At 40.2% G+C, this 22,616-nt stretch overlaps 1 protein-coding gene across 5 annotated transcripts in view; it reads left to right on the forward strand.

Annotated features, from left to right (window-relative positions):
* The window catches only part of GDA (guanine deaminase), a 178,210-nt gene that overhangs the window by 22,262 nt on the left and 133,332 nt on the right, over positions 1 to 22,616 (forward strand). For 3 of the 5 annotated variants that reach the window (XM_054689573.1, XM_054689572.1, XM_054689571.1), the window contains one exon: positions 13,342 to 13,390. The exons of the other annotated variants lie outside the window; for them this stretch is intronic. The gene's annotated coding sequence lies outside the window, so the exon portion shown is untranslated. Of the gene's footprint in view, positions 1 to 13,341; positions 13,391 to 22,616 lie in introns of those variants that run through there. 5 annotated transcript variants of the gene reach the window in all.

The following is a 22,616-nucleotide window of genomic DNA, read 5'->3' on the forward strand; positions in this document are numbered from 1 at the left end:
GGTACCAGCACTAGCTCTAGAAAGCAGACCCTTAGAATGAGTTTCTGGAAATGTCTTATTCACTGTTCAGGTAGCTGGTGGCAAGTGGGGTGTGGTGGCATGCTGCAGTATCACAATTGCTAAGGCTTTTGTGTGGTGCATTGAGATGAGGCATCAGTAAAAGGGAAGCACTAAGTTGTTCAGAAGCTCAACACTTGGGTGACATGGGGCATTGGTATTTATAAAGATCATGGAGTCAGCTGGATGTCTATCCTGAAATATTTGAAGAAAAAGAACAGATGCAGGTCAGCCAATTATTGGCTCAAGGAAAGCTGTCAAAGTCAGAACACTTGCTTGGCAGCATATGGAGAGTCTTGTTTCCTGCACCTGTAGGGCAGCCTGTGCTAAAAGTCACTAATGTGGATAAAGCAGTGATACAAATTCACTGACTTGGACCACAGTTATATTAACTCTCCTGATCTCTGACACAAAGTAATCTCTGTGGACCTTCATCAGCTTGACATTCTCCAGCATAACATCTGGCCCATTATATCACGATATAATGTTGATTGGACAGAGTGAACAGAAAGCAGCAAATACCGTGGATGCACTAGTTATAATGGTTCAAAGGATGAAAGCTAAAATGAAAAAGATCCAGGAGGATGCCACATTGGTGACATTATTTGTGGTCCACTGTCTGGGTTATTCCTTTTAGGAAAAAAAAATATAGCCAAGACCACTAGGAAAGAGGCTCAGTCTGTTTGAACCTCTGGATTTTTGTACACAGAAAGTTTTGAGTAGTGTAGGGAGGGAAGGAAAAAATAATTTTCCCTTTACCCTGCTAGATTACTGGCTGAGTTCCCCCACCCCCATAATAAAAGATAGTAGCAGGAGAAAAACAAAAGTTTAAAAGCATATTTTTGTCCTTTGTACAGAGGAGATACCCAGGAAAACTAACTAATGGAAATATTTCTAGCCATCACCATAAATAATATTTTCAGCTATGCAGATTTAAATCACTGCCTTCTCCATTGTTAAGAGTTTCTAGAGATTTAGTTACCCTTTTCTTAGTGGTACAGAGAGGGAGACACTCATGTAAATGGAGATTTCCCTTATAGATGTCAATGTCTCTTACAAATGGGTAACTTGACTCAGCTCTGAGATTTACCCGTGTCTGCAGATTCTTGATAATAGCCAACTCGAGATAACTCTTTTTTTTTTTTAAAGACTTTTTTTTTTTTTTAATAGAGGCATGTTTTATTTATTTGTTTATACATGCACTGGGTACAGTCAGAAGCGCGGGAGGGTGAGAGAATTCACCAGAGCCAGAGCTGGGAGCAGAGCAGGCAGAAAGACCGAAGCACACTGCTGAGGGGAGCAGCGGGCACCAGGAGAGGTCTGCGCGCCATGTGGGACCCTCCTCAGGTGACCGGGGAGCAGCCGGGGATCCAACCGGCGCCGAACCGGCGCCGAACCGGCGCCGAACCGGCGCCGCAGAGGTCGCCGGCAGCTGCAGAGGTCGCCGGCAGCTGCAGAGGTCCCCGGCAGCTTCGCAACCCAGCGCTCAACCACTGCGCCACCGGGGAGGCCCCGAGATAACTCTTATGCCAAGGAGGTATATAGGAGAGTGGTCTCAGTGGAGACCAGAGTAGTAAAGAACTTTACCAAAGGTTGGGTTGCGTTGAATCTACCCCATGGCTTGTGCTAAACGATTCAGCAGCCCCAGTAGAAGTTGTGGTGGAAAGGATTCTGTTTAATCTTTGACAAGATCCTAAGGGAGAATTATAGCACAGACTCACAGCGTTCTGGACATCATCATGCCTTTGGTAGCAGAGAGTCACTCACACAGGAAAAGAAGTTCCGTGAGGGCTATTAGTGATTGAACAGCCTGAGTACCTCACCATACCATGCCGAGTGATTATGAGAATGGAGTTGCTCACCATGGGCTGGGCATCATCATAGCCACTGAATCATAAGGAGTGGCCACAATCCATTGCATGATGAAAGATGGCTCATAAGGACCAGGCCAAACAAGTCTAGGGGGTGTGTCTCCATTGTGGCACTAGCACCTCTTCCTCAACTCACCCAGGTGATTTCACACAAGTTTCCACATGTTCTGAGTGTGGAACAGGAAAATTCTTGTGTTTGGTTCATTGGTGATTTTGCCATGTGTATTTGGGAAGAAGAAAACAGTTGCCATGTTATAGTCATTCAATGTTGACCCTCAAAGATCCTCCCAGTGCAGAGAGTTCCCAGAAGTACACTTGTCTTCATTTGTATGGGAGGAGAAGTGGTCAGAGATACAGACTTACACAGGCTTTTAAGAAGGGAGAAAGTGACTTGGTTAGTTGGTCAGAGGCAGGAAACTAACAATATCAAAAGATTGGAGATATGTGGATGGGTTTACAGGGAAGAATGGCATTTGCTCCAGAGGAAATAGTCAATAACCAAGTGGACATGATGGCTTACCTAGGGAATATCAGCTATTATCTCTCCCTTATCACCCAATGTGTCAGCAATGGACGCATGAAAGGAGTAGCTATACTGAAAGGAATGGAGCCTCCATTCCCAACAGAAAGAGCTGCTGCTCACCAAAACTGACCTACAGGCTATAGGCTACTCCCAATGCCAGAAATCCAGAATGTTCTATCAAGGAGTGACATTGAACCCTCAATGGGATACAGTCCCTTAAGGATACCTGTCAGCTTCTTGGTGGTAGATTACTTACATTCTTCTACCTTGGGAGTGGCAATTCAAGCCAAATCATGCCAGTCTACATCTGGGGCCTTTATTCTGTTTGAGGGGAGATACAACTTTTGAGATTAAAAGCAAAAAGGATCCTGAAACTTCTTTGAGGTATTTCTAATTTAACCATAATTACTGACAAACCATTTGGCCTCCTGGTTCTTCCTTTAGTGGACAAGAGATAGGACCATGTCCCATCATATATTTTCATGGAAGAACTGTTTAAAAGCTTAAAAAGAATTTTAAATGACATCTCCATAAAATAAAAAGTCCCAGTCCCATCATTTCCCTGAGGTTCTCCTGCATATCTAAACCCCTTCTAAATTTCTAGCATTACTCTTTTTCTTTTTTTTTTAAAGATTTATTTATTTATTTATTTATTTATTTATTTATTTATTTATTTATTTATACAAGCACTGGGTATAGTGAGAAGCGCAGGAGGGTGAGAGAATTCACCAGAGCTAGAGCGGGGAGCAGAGCAGGAAAACAGACAAAACACACTGCTGAGGGGAGCTGAGCGGAGCAGCAGGTGGCAGGAGAGGTCTGCGCGCCATGTGGGATCCTCACCTGGTGGCCGGGCATCTAACCGGCGCTGCAGAGGCTGCGGGCAGCTTCGCAATCCAGCTCTCAACCACTGCGTCACCTGGGAGGCCCTCTAGCATTTCTCTTAACACAAGCACATGAGTGATGAGTTTGCCTAGTCTTCATAAAAAAAGGTTTCAACATTTTGAACCATCTCTATATACCATTATTAATCAATGACTGAACACTTGCTGCCTGCCATACACCAGGCACAATTACAAAGGGTAAATATAATCCCACATTGTCAAATGAAGAAAGTGAGGATCAGAGACAGGGCCACAGCTGGTCAGTTGCACAGCTAGGTTAGAATCAGACTGTGATCAGTTGCACAGCTAGGTTAAAATCAGACTGGCCCTCAACCATGTATAGATTCTCACTTGCATCTTGAACCTCAGAAATGCATGATTTTCTGGGTTATTTGAATTCACTATGTCCCATGAATTGCCTCCCCTCTTTCTTTTTTCATCCTAGATTTTTTATACTTGTTCCCTTTGGTCCAACTTTAAACTGCCTTCTCAAGCACTAGTACAGGTTTTGGTTCATTTACTTGCCAAAAGACCACTTAGCATATGTTTTGATAACTGAAGGCTATTGCCTCTGCATAACAAAGTGCAGCACCCTGGGAGGACCTACAGAGGATCTAAGTAGACTCTTCTGGCTTGGTGGATCCTGGAGAGGGCCTGGAGTCTGTACTATAATTCTCCCTTAGGATCTGCAGGGCTGTTAAAGGGCAGATGATAGAGTGCAGTTACCACTGTTGGCCACTAGATGACTCTGTCATCTAGTCTATCATGGCGTTAAAGGCGAGCGGAGGACCTGCTACTAGTGAAGCTGGAATAGGTATGAGAGCCAAGGGCGGAAGGGTTTGTTAATACCCTTCTCAGCAGGGAGGGCCAGGTATTTGGGCAAATTTAAGTCAGAAGGGTAAAAAGTAGGATTTACTGGTGTGTTTAAAACAGACTCACTTGGTTTTGTTGGAGGGTTTGTGGCAGGAAAATAAAAATCTGGGCCTCCCTGGTGGTGCAAGGGGTAGAAGTCTCAGAGCTATGAAACTATCCGCAGCCACTGCAGCACGAGTTGGATCCCCAGCCAGGGAACTAAACCACATATGGTGCAGCAGACCTCTCCTGTCTCACCCACTGCTCCCCTCAGCAGTGTATTTCGTCAGTCTGCCTGTTCTGTTCCCCACTCTGGCTCTGGAGAATCCTCTCACCGCCCCACACCTCTGGCCTACACCCCAGCACTTGTATGCATAAATAAACAAGATAAATCTTTAAAAAAAATCTAAGGGGCCTCCCTGGTGGCGCAGGCAGTTGAGTGCCACACTGCAGAGGCTGTCCGCAGCCTCTGCAGCGTGGATTTGATCCCGGCTGGCCAGGGAGAGACCCACATGGCACAGCAGACCTCTCCTGTCTGACCCCCTGCTCCCCTCAGAGTGTATTTCATCAGTCTGCCTGTTCTGTTCCCTGCTCTGTCTCTGGTGAATCCTCTTGCCCTCCCGCACATCTGTACCCCGGTTCTTGTATAAATAAATAAATCTTTAAAAAAAAATCTAAGGGTGTGTGTGTGTGTGTGTGTGTGTGTGTGTGTGTGTGTTTTGCAAGTGGCGGTCATTGAAAGGGATTGTTCAAAGATACAAGATCAAAACACAAGATGAATGAATGAATTAGAAAACAGGCTGGACATAATCTCCAGGCAGAATCCAGAAGCTGCTGGTATTTGGGTAATAGGGTATTTGTGTAATGTGAGTGAATTTCAGTTGCAATGAGGTTCTAGCAGGAGATTCTTAACATATTTTTTTAATGCCCAGGACACATGAATCTTCTACTCCATTTATCTATATAGCAATCTGAGTGCTATTTACTGAAGAATCACCTGGCCCCATACCCAAACTAAATAAACACCATCTGGGGGGCTGGTCTTGACAACCTCCATTTCACAAAGTTGCCCTGGGTAATTCTGAGGCCCTGAAAGTTTCAGAACCCCAGATCTAAGCCACACTTCCCACTTGCCAAAGGTTCATGAAGATTGACCTTCACTTTCTGATATTGATTCTTCTAAATATCCAACCCTCACTCCCCCTCCAGACATTCCCATTTTTAGTGCTGCTAATGATGTTATCCTGTTAGTGCTGCTAATGATGTTATCCTGTTATCCTGCCTTTTTGGTGAACATACAAAGTCAGAAAGTAAGAAAGAAAAAGATTGATTGGTGAGTGCTCACTGTGTACCAGGCAGTTCGGTACCCAGTCTGTGTACCAGATCCAGTGAGTTCGATGCTATTGACCTTGTTTTACAAATAAGGAAATAAAAGTTGAGGAAATTGGGTAACTAATTTTTCAGGGCCACACAATTATTAGCAAATGTGTGACTAAACTTTAGCTTTATTTTAGCTCTGAAATCTCAGGACACAGACCTAATTCAACTTGGCCTCAGGCTTGAAGAATAGCCACTTTTCTCACATGCTTACTTCCAATATATGTTTTTTGCTTTGCTTTGTTTTGTTTTTGTAGTAACCCAAACTTTCCCTGGATCTTTTTACAGATATCTTTCTCATTTTCTGCCTACCCTATTCAATGCACATCTTTCTGAAAGTCCTTCCCCGGTCTCTCCTTGCTCCTTTTCATGTGGGCCTCACTTTTTGCACCTCTGTGCTGGATGCCCAAATCTCTCCCAGCCCAGATTTCCCTCTTGAACTTCAAACCCATGGGCCCAAATGCCTAGTGCCATTATCCTAATACTAAAAATTCAACAAGCTGGACTCTTCCTTGACCTTCCTTCCAATCATCTTCTGCTACAAAACATCTTAATCACTGTGGCACATTCTGCAGATGGGCCCTTTCATCCTCTCTCTAAATTCTATTTAGTTACCTCCCTAAAGTAGAAGCTGGAATGTCCTCTTTTAATCTATAATTTCGAAGTACCCCAGGGCTTAGTTCCACACTTGTTCCTAAGTTGGTCTCATTCAGTTCAAAGACGTTTAATTGCAATTTCCCAATAGTCCTAAATTTCTCTACACCAAATCTCTTCCTTGACCTCAGACTTGTATATTTTACCTCATCAGCAGTCTCCACATGGATATCTAATCAGCGTCTCAAGTTTAATATGTTCAGGAGGGAGCATTTGAGATCCCTGCTGCTTTTGCTGCTCACCTTCCACAGGGTACTGGCCTTCCTCCTCTACCTCTTTCAGATCTCTGCTTAGGGATGCCTTGCTCTACCTATCCTGTCTGAAATAGAGCGTGCATCATCTTCCTAACCCACCTAATTTATTCCCATGAATATACTTGCTTTATAGAAATTATTAGTTTGTCATTTCATTTCTTCACTATAATAAGAGCAAAAACTTGTTCCTTGTATTCCCAGTATCTAAAAGGGTTCCTGCACATAGTTTAAGTGCAAGAAATATTTCTTAGATGCCACTGCTGCTTTCCTAATATAGGCCCCTATTATCTCTCACCTGCTTGCTGCAGAAGCCTACATGTTCTCCTTCCCTTTAGTTCCACGTATTTTCTAAACTGAAGGCAATATGACCTGTCTTATATGTAAAGCCATTTATCCAGTCTCCTTCTTAGACTTTTCAGGGAAGCTCTGTGTTGCTTGTCTGGACCCTGGATTTCAAGCAACAGAAACCCACCATCCAGCGTCCCAGCTCTCCTGACTGACTTCTATCTTTCAGATTTCGGCCTGGTCACACCTTCATTGAAACCTTTTGTGACTGTCACTGGGTAGGTTCCTGCTTTTGAGCCCCATAGGTCACCCTGTGCTTAATAATATCAAAGACTATATATTACAAATGCCAAGTATGGTTTCTTCCCTTATACCAAAAGCTCACTGCATGAATATCTGAATTATTCAGTGTTGTATCCTCATCACCTCTATTGTACCTGACATGTAAGAATTGCTTAATGAATATTTATGGTTAGTGATTTCTAAATGCTTCAAACATCTACTGTCATTTACTATTACTTCTTCCTCTGTCTTCCCTTTTCTAAATCAGAGCTGTGCCTTGACAAGACCACTATGGGCCTCCCCGGTGGCGCAGCGGTTGAGCGCTGGGTTGCGAAGCTGCCCACAGCTTCTGCAGCGCCGGTTCGATCCCCGGCTGCTCCCCGGCCACTGGAGGAGGGTCCCACATGGCGCGCAGACCTCTCCTGCCGCCCGCTGCTCCCCTCAGCAGTGTACTTCGGTCCTTCTGCCTGCTCTGCTCCCCGCTCTGGCTCTGGTGAATTCTCTCACCCTCCCGCGCTTCTGGCTGTACCCAGTGCTTGAATAAATAAATACATAAATCTTAAAAAAAAAAAAAAAGTTACAAACAAAAATACATTTAAAAAAAAAGACCACTATGCTTTTGCTCCAGGGCTCTGATATTTACAGTGTGGCAATTTTTGAAAAAGAGTGTGCAATTAATTCAAGAGTACATGAACATAGTATCACTAAGTTTAACACCTAGTTGGCAAGAATAATTAGTTAAAATAGGAAGCTACCAGATGGTAAGTGTTATCAATAACACCCATATGTAAGCCAAGACAAGAATTACAAAGTTAATTTGAGGGCATGTTTTATGCTTGCCCCGGCAACAAAATTGCTAGTTACAGCTCTGCCTGGAAGTTACATTCTATGAAATAGTTTCTGATGGCAGATATAACTTTATTCAGTATATGTGGGGATGAGAAAGTAAAAAATATATATATTTAAATATATATATATGTATATATTTATACCAGGGATGTCTGGGAAGAATAGACTCTGGGGCTGCCTCTCTGTATCTGTCCTGCCAGTGCAAGCATTAGGACTTGAGGTTTATTCAAAATAGGTTAGAGCATTACTTACCAGTCACCACTTGCAAACATCGATGAAATATGCCAGGTAAGAGATAAATGTGTCCAGTAGTAGGTGTGGCCACATCGTGCCTTCACTTGTAGGATTAGCATCCATGTGGGTTAGCCATTGGGGGAGAGAGTGTGAACTAGTATGAACAGTCAGATCTCCCCAAAGATTTGCTGTTTCACAGCTTTAGCCATAAGAGTATTAGCACATGAACTTCTTTACTGTGGAAAATTAGAAACTCAAAGATGGAGTCCTGTTTCCATAGTTTGCAGCATTCAGGGCTCCAGACTTTGATCCATCATTATCTAACTGAATGTCTTACTTTCTGCCCAGAGGCCTTCATCAGTCTCAGGTTATAAAACTCACTGATCACGCTTGCCATTTCCTTCTATTTTTTTTTTTTTTTTTTTTTTTACCTCTCTACATCCTTCAAAGACCTCTCAGGCATGCAAATAAAGATGAAGCATATGCCAAACAGGTTTGTACCATCCCACAGGCTCAGCATTTTATCACCTCTGGTTCTCCCAAGGGTGGCTTTTGTGAAAGAGCGAGAATTACATGGTATGTACCAACAGTTCCCACTCTCTCGCCTATCAGCTCTGGGGGTGCAAACTCATCATTACAGTGGGGAAAACAGCAATGGCCATCTCAGTTATAAAATATGTGCTCCCTGGAACTCGAGCAAACCTTGTAACTGAATACCTGTAGTTACTTTACTAATAGAATCATTTTCATCTCTTCCCTGCATCCTCCAGATGCCCCCAATTTATCCATTGGAAAGACATTTCTTTTAAATGAATTAAGAGGCAGAAAAAATGTAATCAACAAGGAAGCCAATCTGGTATTGGAGGATCAAGAGAGGTCCTCTGATCCCTTATCCCTCAGTCTGGTGTCACGTAGATGAAACTCAAGCTAATCCGGTTCCTTTGTCTTTAGGCATGAAGGATAGGAAAAGAATAAATTTGTGAGCTGAGGAAATCTTGACCAGAGGGGTCTTAGATGGGAGGTGTAAGATGAATAGACAGTGACAGCATGGCTGTAGGCTATCTGTGTTTTGAGGAAAATGATGACTGAGAAATTGTTAGAATGAAAAGAAGACAATATGACACTGAAGTGTGTCTCTTGAAATAAGATCCCACATAAACCAAGTGTTGGATGTGTCTACCTTGGGAGAAGGGGAAATGTCAAATGCATTCTCTGACCAAGTGCATTCATTGCCCATGACTGCTATAATTCATCACCACATTAAGAGAAAGCAAATTTATTGTTTCACCATTCTGGAGGTTGCAAATCTAAAATGTATCCTTGTGGCTGTATTCCTTTTGGGAGTTCTAGGGGAGTACCGAGGCTTTTCTAGGTTTTTGTGGTTGCCCACATTGCTTGACTTGTGATCCCTTCCCTTCACTGTCAAAGCCATCAGTATAGCATGTTTAAAGCTCTCACCTTTGTTTCTATCCTCACAGCTCCTCTGACTCTTGCTCTGCTGCTTTTTTTCTGATAAAGTCCCTTGTGATGCATTGGGCCCAGCAGGGTAATCCAGGATAATCTCTGAAAATCATACATTTTAGCATGTCTGCAAAATCTCTTTTGCCATCTGAAGTAACATGTTCGCAGCATCCAGATTTCAGAACATGGACATCTTTGGGGGTCAATATTCAGCATACTTCATCAAGGATATGAAAGTTATTTTTGTCCCAGGGGTGGCTATTGGCATGAAGGTAAACTGCTTCAGCAGTGGTGACTTTTTCAGAGCTGGCATTTCTCCTGAGATTTTATTGGATATGTGGAGCTAGGTACACAAAGGCCACATAACCAGGGCCTACCTCATGGGCTGTATTCAGCACAAAGTCTTATTTTTTAAAAAAGATTTACTTATTTATGCATACAAAAGTTGGGATGTAGGCCAGAGGTGTGTGTGTGTGGTGGGGGGAAAGGGTGAGAGGACTCACCGGAGACAGAGTGAGAGGACTCACCGGGGAACAGAACAGGCAGATTTACTGAAATACACTGCTGAGGGAAGCCGTGGGTGAGACAGGAGAGGTCTGCCGCACCATGTGGGTTAGCTCCCTGGCCAGGGATTGAGTTTGTGCTGTAGAGGCTGCAGACTGCTTCACAGTGATGAGACTTAATCCCTTGTACCACCACCACTTAATCCCAGCCCCACCAAGTCCTATTTTTAATCTAAGAAAACAGGAGGACTTTTGTAGTAGCAATGCTAGGGTGGGTGAAAGTACCAAAAAGGTGGGGGGAGGTGGGGGCAGAGATCCCTATGCTTCCAAATACAAACAACAATGTAAACCAATGTTACCTCAATTAAAAAAAATTAAAAGAAAACCAGAATCAAAGAGGTGTTAATGTTGAGTTATAACATGTAGAACTTGATGGGCTCTGATGGGATCTGAGAGATAATGTGATCCATTCTTTTTCATCTTATCTGTGAGAGGTGTGGAGAGACCCAAGTGATTTGCCAAGGTCAATGGCCAGTGACACAACAGACTAGCAGCTGCTTCCTAATTCTTGTCTTATTGCATCACTAGGACTAAATGAATTAAGTTGGGGAAGTGCTCTGTAGTTAGTCACCAACAGTCTCCTCTTGTCATTTTTTTCCCATGGCATTGGATATAGGACATACTATATAAAAATCAAGAAAAATAAAAGCAGAATCTCATTGGAGTTCATTGATCTGGAGTAATCAACTGCTTACCAATGTGATTGGTGCATAAAGTGAGAGAATAGTGGCAAGTGGATTTAAATCTCAGGACAAAGAAACTTTTTTTCTTAGAAGGGTCAGAAATACTGTCTAAGGTATATAGCTGAAATGAATGTTGTGGCAAAAATCTATTTTCCTGGGGCTTTTTATAAAAAATGCTTGTTTTTCATCAAAGTTTATGGAAAAGCATATGTTGAGGACCTATAAGGGTAGAGAGGAAATTTCTGCACTTTCCCTCTGGGTTATTTTCAGGCTGGTTGAGCATTTAAATTAACCTTAGATAGATTGGTAGGAGAATAATAAATTATACATGTATGGACAATCTACTTGGATATAAATTCTAAAGCAAATGGGGCAAAGTGAGGGTATTTATCCTGAGCTAAGGAACGAGATGGGGCCTGAGGCTTCAAGGAGAAAGTAGGGAGACTCACATGATGAGGATGACTCATATGAAAAAACCTAGATGTTCTGTAATTGCATTTGTCCTGCTATATCGCTATATCTCTACCTATATCTATCTCATCTCATCTCATCTCATCTCTATATAGATTCCTCTGCTAGAAAGGTTATTTCTGGTAAAAGTCCTAATTCTGGGATAATACCCTCAATTTTCATTCTTTTTTTTTTTTTTTAAAGATTGATTTATTTATTTATACAAGCACTGGGTACAGTCAGAAGCGCGGGAGGGTGAGAGAATTCACCAGAGCCAGAGCAGGGAGCAGAGCAGGCAGAAGGACCGAAGTACACTGCTGAGGGGAGCAGGGGGCAGCAGGAGAGGTCTGCACGCCATGTGGGACCCTCCTCTAGTGGCCGGGGAGCAGCCGGGGATCGAAACGGCGCTGCAGAGGCTGCGGGCAGCTTCGCAACCCAGCGCTCAACCGCTGCGCCGGGGAGGCCCTCAATTGTCATTCTTTTAGATAGTTAAGGGCATAGTAAAAGTTTCTTGTGAGCTTTGAGGGCTTCATTGATACCATCTTGAAGTAATCTACATATAAAAGTGACACATTTTAGGCCATCGTGGGGATGCTTATCCTTCAGCCCTACTATGTGTGAGATGTTGTCCAGGATTTGAAAAAATGACAATAAGAGAAGGTTGTATTGAGATTTATTATTACCATTAGTATTTTTCAAACTCCTGAAAATACAGAGAAAAACAAATTTAAGTTGTAAAACAATAATCTCAAAGTTGCAAAAAAGGGCACTGAATGAAAGTGATTGTGAGGCATATTAAAAATATGAAATACAGTTTAAAGTATATTCATAACCCTTTGCAAATTCCTTATGAATGGGAGCCTATTCCCTTGCTGTAGTTGAATTAATCTGCCACAATTAGATGGACCAAAGTACTTTGGCATAGTTAAGGTGTGGATGGACAATTCCTACTATAGATGAGAGAAATAAATGGCAACCCTTAATTCCACTTGAACCCTTTGGGTTCATAGTTTGCACAGACGTAGTTTGTGGATTCATGTGTGATTTTTCTTATACATTTGTTAAATCAGTTTCTCTCATACCATAAATTAACCCAAAAGAACAAGGCAGTTTACTTTGGAAACCAAACAAACACTTTCAGGTCACTTGGTATCTTGTGATATGATTCATTCATAACTGTATCTGGAGTGTACAAATATTTGGGAGAAGTAGTAAGCTGGAGATGGTATGCATAATTTGCTTGACATCACTCAAATTTTCATTATTGGTAGCCTTGAAATTACTAGAAGGGGAATTAAGGAGAAAGGGGAGAGAGATGATGTTGTGAAGGATGTTTCTGAGATGAGTTGGAGATAGAAGTGGGGCACTTGAAAGCCAAACTCAGCTTCAGACCATAACTTTTACAACTTACAAACACAGATGTTTGCATAGTTCCGAAGTTTTTGCCAAGGGTTGATTTTACTGCGATTTTGTGATGACCAGGTCAGGGTTTGAGATGAACTGATCAGGCAGGCCATTTGGATCTGGGTCATTGACTCAGAAATTACACAAAGGACGCATACAGCAGTGAGTAGAAAAACTTCTAGTAGCACTTACACCTCTCTTGAAGCACTCATTTTTGTTGAGTGTACAGCCTTTAACTGAAAACCAAGCAATTCCACCTGCGAGAAACAAAAGTGGTAGAAGGTGGGGAAAACCTTGGCTTTGGGGTGCTTCAGATAACTAGTAGGTTAAAGAAACAAAAACAAAGCAGAACAAGGCAAAACTAGCTTTATCAGGATACACAATAATCTTGTTTTTAAGAATTACCATTTTGAGGTGTTTTCATCACGTACATAGTAATACAAAACTTTGAAACTCAGATGATAAAAGTCATGCAAATGTCATGGACTATGCAGAAATTTCTGAAGTATTAGCTGTTTGGAAACTTCTTAGTATCCTCCCCCAATTTTACCTAATTTATTTAAAGGACTGATTCCATGGAAAAAGCATTTAGTTGTGTAAATTCTTCTCAGAAATGAAGGTATGTCCTTGACCTCACTTGATTTTTTTTCTCTGTTGACAGAAGTAATACATGTCCATTGTAGAAAATGTGAGAAATACCCAAGTACAAGGTGAGTGAGAGCAAAATCCTGTAATCCAGAGCAAAATCCAGTTTCAGTTGTGTGAGGGAGAACACAAAGGAGCAGATCCTCAAAGGCAACAAAATCAATGATGGTCGGAAACTTCAGAAAAAAAGTAGCTTCTTTACTGGGGCAAGTTTGCTCCCTTACTGCACTGCCCCCTACTCCCACCACTAGATAAAGCCCAGAGACACTTCTGTTCTTACGTGAATTTAGAAGATATTACTAGCACGTGGATAGAAGCCATGAGTGTGTGGAACTTCCTAAAATACACAAGATAGCCCAGCATAACAAAGAACTGTCCTACCAAAGTGTCAACAGTTGAGATTGTTGAGAAAGGCACTGTTGATGAAACGATCAAACTGTAAATTCCAGTTCTGTTTGCTTTGCATCAGTGAAATGGTAAAATTTCTAAGTTGGAAAACTGCTGTTCTTTCTACAACACTGTAGTCTTCTTAACCCACTAAGAATTGCTGTAAAATATTTTACTGTGCAGGCTTCCCCTGCTCTCTGAAAGTACAGCATTCCTATCAAACCTTTCACAAGCCAATATAGCACAGAAATGGAGTCAAGTGAAGATGCAATTACCATTCATTTAAATGAATAAAATTTTTAGCATCCCTGACCCAAAAAATAACTTACCAAATAGCATATAAGATCTAGATAATATTAATACATAATAAAAGCAGGAAAGATATGATAAATACACAGCCTGTATAAAGTTCCAGGTAAGGGGTTTGGTGGTGCCACTCTTGATACTCAGGGTACACCTGTTTCTAGAATAGCTGCTGCAAAACACATGCTGAGCACTAGTTTTGATTTTTGTCTTAAAAAAACCCCTCAGGTTTAGGCTTCCCTGGTGGCCTAAGGATTAAGTCTCAGCACTATCACCTCCAGGGCCTGAGTTCCATTCCCAGCCAAGGAGCAACCCACATGGCACAGCAGACCTCTCCTGCTTCACCCTCTACTCCTCTCAGCAGTGTATTTCAGTAGATCTGTGTGTTCTCCTCCCCACTTTGTCTCTGGTGAATCCTCTCACCACCTCCTCTGCATCTCTGGCCTACACCCCAGTTCTACATAAAAAAAAAATTTAAAAAAAGGTTTCTTTCAGGAGTGAAAACATGTCTTTCATATGTATATATGTATGTCTTTTGTAAAAGTTAAATGGCATAACTTGAACTTTTGAAAAGATTGATCTGCATAAGCTTTCAGACTTGTTCTTAATTGCAGAGTCCTTCAATACTTGTTTTAATGTCAACTTGACTAGATGACTCTCAATCCACATTCAGAGAAGAGCAATCACTGAGAGCCAGCACCTCATAGTTCTGGGGGCCCTGGTATCTTTCCTTTTTTTTTTTTTTTTTTTTTAAAGATTTATTTATTTATACAAGCACAGTCAGAAATGCGGGAGGGTGAGAGAATTCAACAGAGCCAGAGCGGGGAGCAGAACATGCAGAATGACAAAATATACAAAATATACTGCTAAGAGTAGCAGCAGGCGCGGCAGGAGAGGTCTGTGCATCATGTGGGACCCTGGCCGGCGGCCGGGGATCTAACCTGTGCTTCAGAGGCTGTGGGAAGCTTCGCAACCCAGCACTCAACCGCTGCACCACCCAGGGAGGCCCACCTTTCCTTTTTGATAAGGAAGTGGTTCTGATGGCAAAGTGCAAGTCAGAGTGAATTTTGGGCTTAGAACCTACCTACACAGGTTGAACAAAGCCTCTTTTTTTTTTTTTAATATTTTATTTATTTATTTATTTTTTTAAATAATAAATTTTATTTTTATATTCCCCATACAATTGCAACCCCCTCATTCTGACCCCAATCCCTCCCCTCCTGCCACCCACCCCTCCCAAAAGTGTCTCTGGTTCATAGTTCTTTGTTGATTTTGATTTTCACTTTCTTATAGTTATTCATTTTCCTGGTCCCTTATTTAAGTTTTCTAGATTCCTGCTATGAGTGAGACCATCTGGTATTTTTCTTTTTCTTTCTGGCTTATTTTGCTGAGCATGATCCCTTCCAGCGCCATCCATGTTGCTGCAAATTGCATGTGTTCATCTTTTTTGAATGCTGAGTAATATTCCATGGTATATATGTACCACATCTTCTTGATCCAGTCATCTATTTTTGGGCATTTGGGCTGTTTCCAAAGCTTAGCTATTGTAAATAGTGCTGCTATAAACATAGGGGTGCAGGTGTTCTTTGGAATTGATGTTTCTGTGTCCTTTGGGTAAATACCTAGGAGTGGAATTGCTGGATCATATGGAAGCTCTATGTTTAGTAGGTCCAGAAATCTCCACACAGCTCTCCATAGTGGTTGGACCAGTTTGCACTCCCACCAACAGTGTAGAAGAGTTCCTTTTTCTCCACAACCTCGCCAACATTTGCTGTTGCTAGTTTTTTTAATATGTGCCATTCTCACTGGTGTGAGATGGTATCTCATGGTAGTTTTGATTTGCATTTCCCTGATTACAAGTGATGTTGAACATTTTTTCATATGTCTGTTGGCCATTTGCATTTCCTCTTCAGAGAAGTTTCTTTTTAGCTCTTCTGCCCATTTTTTGACTGGATTATTTTCTTTGTTGTTGCTGAGTCTCATCAGCTCTTTGCAGATTTTTGTGATCAATCCTTTATCATTAGTGTTGTGTGCAAAAATGTTCTCCCGGTTGGTGGGGTTTCTCTTTGTTTTTGTTATTGTCTCTTTTGCTGTGCAGAAGCTCTTTAATTTGATGTAGTCCCAGCTGTTTATCTTTGCCTTCACTATCACTGCTTTGGGTGATGTGTCTGTAAAGATGTCTTTAATGTGAATATCACGTAGTGTTTCGCCTATATTTCCTTCTATGTATTTTATGGTTTCAGGTTTTATGTCTAGTTCTTTAATCCATTTTTAGTTGATTTTTGTGTATGGTGTGAGGTAGTGGTCAAGCTTCATTCTTTTGCATGTAGTGACCCAGTTTTCCCAGCACCATTTATTGAACAAACTTTCTTTGCTCCAATGCATATTCTTTGCTCCTTTGTCAAAGATTAGTTGACCATAAATCTGTGGGTTTATTTCTGGATTTTCTATTCGATTCCATTGGTCTGTGTGTCTGTTCTTGTTCCAATACCATGCAGTTTTGATGATTATGGCTTTGTAGTATAGCCTGAAATCTGGGAGTGTGATGCCTCCATTCCCTTCTTTTTTTTTTTCAGGAGAGCTCTGGCTATTCGGGGTTTTTGGTGATTCCATATGAATTTCATCAATAATTGTTCTATTTCTTTGAAGAATGACATTGAAATTTTGATTGGAATAGCATTGAATCTGTATATTGCTTTCGGTAGGATGGCCATTTTTATAATGTTTATTCTTCCAATCCATGAGCAGGGGATGTCTTTCCATTTCTTTGTATCTTCTTCTGTTTCTTTTTTTTTAATAATAAATTTTATTTTTATATTCCCCATACAATTTCAACCCCCCCATTTTGACCCCAATCCCTCCCCTCCCTCCACCCACCCCCACAAAGTGTCTCTGGTTCATAGATTTTTGTTGATTTTGATTTTCACTTTCTTATAGTTATTCATTTTCCTGGTCCCTTATTTAAGTTTTCTAGATTCCTGCTATGAGTGAGACCATCCGGTATTTTTCTTTTTCTTTCTGGCTTATTTCGCTGAGCATGATCCCTTCCAGCGCCATCCATGTTGCTGCAAATTGCATGTGTTTATCTTTTTTGAATGCTGAGTAATATTCCATGGTATATATGTACCACATCTTCTTGATCCAGTCATCTATTTTTGGGCATTTGGGCTGTTTCCAAAGCTTAGCTATTGTAAATAGTGCTGCTATAAACATAGGGGTGCAGGTGTTCTTTGGAATTGATGTTTCTGTGTCCTTTGGGTAAATACCTAGGAGTGGAATTGCTGGATCATATGGAAGCTCTATGTTTAGTAGGTCCAGAAATCTCCACACAGCTCTCCATAGTGGTTGGACCAGTTTGCACTCCCACCAACAGTGCAGAAGAGTTCCTTTTTCTCCACAACCTCGCCAACATTTGTTGTTGCTAGTTTTTTTAATATGTGCCATTCTCACTGGTGTAAGATGGTATCTCATGGTAGTTTTGATTTGCATTCCCTGATTACAAGTGATGTTGAACATTTTTTCATATGCCTGTTGGCCATTTGCATTTCCTCTTCAGAGAAGTTTCTTTTTAGCTCTTCTGCCCATTTTTTGACTGGATTATTTTCTTTGCTGTTGTTGAGTCTCATCAGCTCTTTGCAGATTTTGTGATCAATCCTTTATCATTAGTGTTGTGTGCAAAAATGTTCTCCCGGTTGGTGGGGTTTCTCTTTGTTTTTGTTATTGTCTCTTTTGCTGTGCAGAAGCTCTTTAATTTGATGTAGTCCCAGCTGTTTATCTTTGCCTTCACTATCACTGCTTTGGGTGATGTGTCTGTAAAGATGTCTTTGATGTGCAAATCACGTAGTGTTTCGCCTATATTTCCTTCTATGTATTTTATGGTTTCAGGTTTTATGTCTAGTTCTTTAATCCATTTTTAGTTGGTTTTTGTGTATGGTGTGAGGTAGTGGTCAAGCTTCATTCTTTTGCATGTAGCGACCCAGTTTTCCCAGCACCATTTATTGAACAGACTTTCTTTGCTCCAATGCATATTCTTTGCTCCTTTGTCAAATATTAGTTGACCATAAATCTGTGGGTTTATTTCTGGATTTTCTATTCGATTCCATTGGTCTGTGTGTCTGTTCTTGTTCCAATACCATGCAGTTTTGATGATTATGGCTTTGTAGTATAGCTTGAAATCTGGGAGTGTGATGCCTCCATTCCCTTCTTTTTTTTTCAGGAGAGCTTTAGCTATTCGGGGTTTTTGGTGATTCCATATGAATTTCATCAATAATTGTTCTATTTCTTTGAAGAATAACATTGAAATTTTGATTGGAATAGCATTGAATCTGTATATTGCTTTTGGTAGGATGGCCATTTTAATAATGTTTATTCTTCCAATCCATGAGCAGGGGATGTCTGTCCATTTCTTTGTATCTTCTTCTATTTCTTTTAACAGTGTTTTATAGTTTTCTTTGTAAAGGTCCTTTACCTCTTTTGTTAGATTTATTCCCAAGTATTTGATTTTTTTTGTTTCGATAATAAAGGGGATGGTTTTTTTCATTTCTTCTTCTTCAGATTTATTGTTAGTGTATAGGAAGGCTTCTGACTTTTGCATGTTGATTTTGTATCCTGCCACTTTGCTGAACTGATTGATGAGTTCAATTAGTTTTTCTATGGAGTTTTTGGGGTTCTCTATGTATATTATCATATCATCTGCAAATAGTGATAGTTTGACTTCTTCTTTTCCTATTTGGATTCCTTGGATGTCTTTCTCTTGTCTTATTGCCCTGGCTAGGACTTCCAGTATTATATTGAAAAGCAGTGGTGAGAGTGGACATCCTTGTCTTGTTCCAGATCTCAACGGAAATGCTTTCAGCTTTTCACCATTGAGAATGATACTGGCTGTTGGCTTGTCGTATATGGCCTTTATGATGTTGAGGTATGTTCCTTGTATCCCAAGAATTTCAAGGGCTTTTATCATGAATGGGTGTTGCACTTTGTCGAAAGCTTTCTCGGCATCTATTGATATTATCATATGGTTTTTATATTTCTTTTTGTTGATGTGTTGGATAACGTTGATTGATTTTCGGATGTTGAACCATCCTTGTGTCCCTGGAATGAATCCTACTTGGTCGTGGTGAATTACCTTATGGATACACTGTTGGATTCTGATAGCTAAAATTTTATTGAGGATTTTTGAATCACTGTTCATTAGGGAGATTGGCCTATAGTTTTCTTTTTTTGTGTTGTTCTTGTTCGGTTTTGGTATTAGTGTAATGTTGGCTTCATAGAACGTGTTAGGTATTATATCTTCCTTCTCAATTTTTTGGAAGAGTTTGTGAAGGATAGGCACTAATTCGTCTCTGAATGTTTGGTAGAATTCATTTGTAAATCCATCAGGTCCTGGGCTTTTGTTTTTGGGGAGAATTTTGATTACCATTTCAATTTCGCTAATTGTAATTGGTCTGTTTAGGTGTTCTATTTCTTCTTTATCTAGCTTTGGGTGATTGTAGAGTTGTAGGAATTTGTCCATCTCCTCTAGATTGTTGAATTTGTTTCCATATAACTGTTCATAGTAGTTATTAATTATTCTTTTGATTTCTGCTGTGTCCGTTGTGATTTCTCCTCTTTCATTTATGATCCTATTTATTTGTGCTTTCTCCCTTTTTGCCCTTGTGAGCCTGGCTAGGGGTTTATCTATTTTATTTATTTTTTTGAAGAACCAGCTCTTGGTTTCATTGATCTTTTGGATTGTTTTTTTAGTTTCAATTTCATTTATTTCTGCTTTGGTTTTTATTATTTCTTTTCTTCTACTGGTTTTGGGGGTTTTTTGTTGTTCTTTTTCTAGATCTTTGAGCTTCGAGATTGTGTTGTTTCTTTGAGTTCTTTCTTGTTTCTTGATGTGAGCATCTATTGCTATATATTTTCCTCTTATTACTGCTTTTGCTGCATCCCATACATTTAGGAAATTGGTGTCCTCCTTGTCATTCAATTCGATGAATTTTTTAATTTCTTCTTTTATCTCCTCATTAGTCCAGTGGACTTCCAGTAGTGTGGGTTCAATCTCCACGAGGTAGGAGAGTAACTTGCCTTCTTTTTATGGTTTATTTCTAGTTTGATGCCTTCATGGTGAGAAAAGATGGTTGGTATGATTTCAGTCTTGGTGTATCTGTTGATGTTTGTTTTGTGCCCCAGTATATGATCGATCCTAGAGAATGATCCGTGTGCGCTTGAGAAAAATGTATACTCAGATTTCTTTGGGTTTAGTGTTCTATATATGTCTGTTAAGCCCAAGCAATCTAGATCCTTATTTAGAGCTTTAGTGTCTTTACTTATTTTTTGTCTTGTTGATCTATCCATTGTTGATAGTGGTGTGTTGAAGTCTCCCACTATGTATGTGTTTTCTCTGATGTTTGTTTTCAGAGATGCCCATAGTTGTCTGATATATTTTGGTGCTCCTTCGTTTGGTGAATATATGTTAATGAGTGTTACTTCTTCTTGAAGTATTGCCCCCTTGATCATAATGTAATGACCACTGGGGTCTCTTTTTATCTTTTTAAGTTTGAAATCTGTTTTATCTGATATGAGTATAGCTGTTCCTGCCTTCTTTTTTGGTCCATTTGCTTGTAGAATTGTTTTCCATCCTTTAACTTTGAGTCTATTTTTATCTTTTGCAGCTAAATGTGTTTCCTGGAGACAGCAAAAGGTTGGGTTTTGTTTCTTAATCCAGCCTGCCACTCTGTGTCTTTTTATTGAAGAGTTTAGTCCATTGACATTTAGAGTTAGTATTGATATGTTAGCATCTGTATTTGCCATTGTGTTTGTCTTTCAAAGTGCAAGTCAAAAGTGCAAGTCAGGTTGAATTTTGGGCTTAGAACCTACCTGCACAGGTTGAACAAAGCCTCTTAATACCAAAACCCATCAGTCATGACCCCCAAATTCTCTTCCTTTTTTCTAATAAACTTTGATTTCCTCTAGTTTGTGTTTTCCGATTCCAATTCCACAGAGAAATTTAGAGTTTTGCTTTATGGAGATTTTTATTCATAAGTGGTATACTATACATACTGTTTTGTAACTTACTTTTTGTCAGTTCAACAATGTTTTGGAGGTTTCCCCAAATGTTACACAACATTCCATGACCTGAATATATCATAGGTAATTCCCACTGCTTCACTATAAACATAATGCTGCAATGATAATTTGATACATGGCTTTTTGTGTTACATGTAAATATTTTTCTGCAGAAGATACCATGAAATGGAATGCATTATAGAAGGCTAAACTTGTTTGAAATTTTATGGAAATGCACATTGTCTAAAAAGTGCTAAATCAACTAAACTGTCATTGGAGAGGTATGGGAGTTCCCACTTTCCCAGATTGTCACTAATCCTTGATATTATAAAACTTAAACAGTTTTTTACCAATCTGATGAGTTAAGAATATTGTTTCTTTTATTTGCATTTCTTTGTTATTTTCTATTAGGTTTGACCACTTTTTATTTAGGTTAGGTTATTTATATTTTCTCTTCTGAAAATTTCCTTAACCTTTCTTCTAATAAACTTTTGTTTTTTAGATTGTTGATCTCTTAGCATTTCTTTCCCTCCTTTCTTTGAAGCTTAAAATATTCTTCAATATTTTCCTCTGATGTTTTTACCACTTGGATTTTTGTGGTTGTCTCTTTTTAATCCATTCAAACAAGACTGGCTTCTTGGGAATGCAGCCTTTGCAGTTGCACAGGGCCCTGTACTCAGAAGGACCCAGTGAGGATCCTAATATTTTTTGTGAGGGTGTGAGTGGTATAGTGGTGGTATATGGATTCATTAAGAATGTGTGGTCTGGGGGCTTCCCTAGTGGAGCAGGGGTTAAGTCTCAGCGCTATGGTGCAGCAGACCTCTCCTGCCTTGCCTGCTGCTCCCCTTAGCAGTGTATTTCATATCTGCATTTTCTGCTCCCCACTCAGTCTCTGGTGAATCTTCTCAGCTTCTGCACCTCTGGCCTACGCTCCTGTTCTTGTATACATAAATAAATAAAAATGAAAATCTTAAAAAAAAAAAAGAATGTGTGGTCTGGAGTGTAAGCACTTTTGAATATTCACTTTAATTTTTTAAAATATTTTATTTTATACATTTTTTACATCATTTTTCATTTTTGCATAATGTATGCATTTTCATCTTGCTTATATTCCCCATACAATTCCCACCCGCCCATTTTGACTCTAATCCCTCCTCCCCTCCCCCCATGACATAAATTTCTTAATCTTTTTTGCCTCAGATTTCTCATCTTTAAAATGGAAATAGTGACAAAATTCAACACATATTATTGTTGGCATATTGTAATTCAAGAAAAGCCCTCAGTATAGCATCTGGCCTGTAATAATGTTCAGTGAATGCTTGATCTTACATAAGGATTTTTTGTGTGCTCTTTTTGCATTTTTTTTAAAGTGTCAAGACTTACCTTTTCTATAGACCTCTGTGATACAATGCTGACCATGTTTTGCTCTGCAGGTGCCAAAATCTAAAAGACATCCATGGAAAGGGAGTGAGAGGTTGCACAGACTACAGAGCATACCTCTTACATCTCTCAGGACAGAAGAAGAAAAAAGAGGGGGAAATAGAGGTGGAC

The sequence above is a fragment of the Talpa occidentalis genome, unplaced genomic scaffold (genome assembly GCF_014898055.3).
Source record: "Talpa occidentalis isolate TD23 unplaced genomic scaffold, MPIMG_talOcc4v2.1 talOcc4.7, whole genome shotgun sequence".
Taxonomy (NCBI): Eukaryota; Metazoa; Chordata; class Mammalia; order Eulipotyphla; family Talpidae; genus Talpa; species Talpa occidentalis.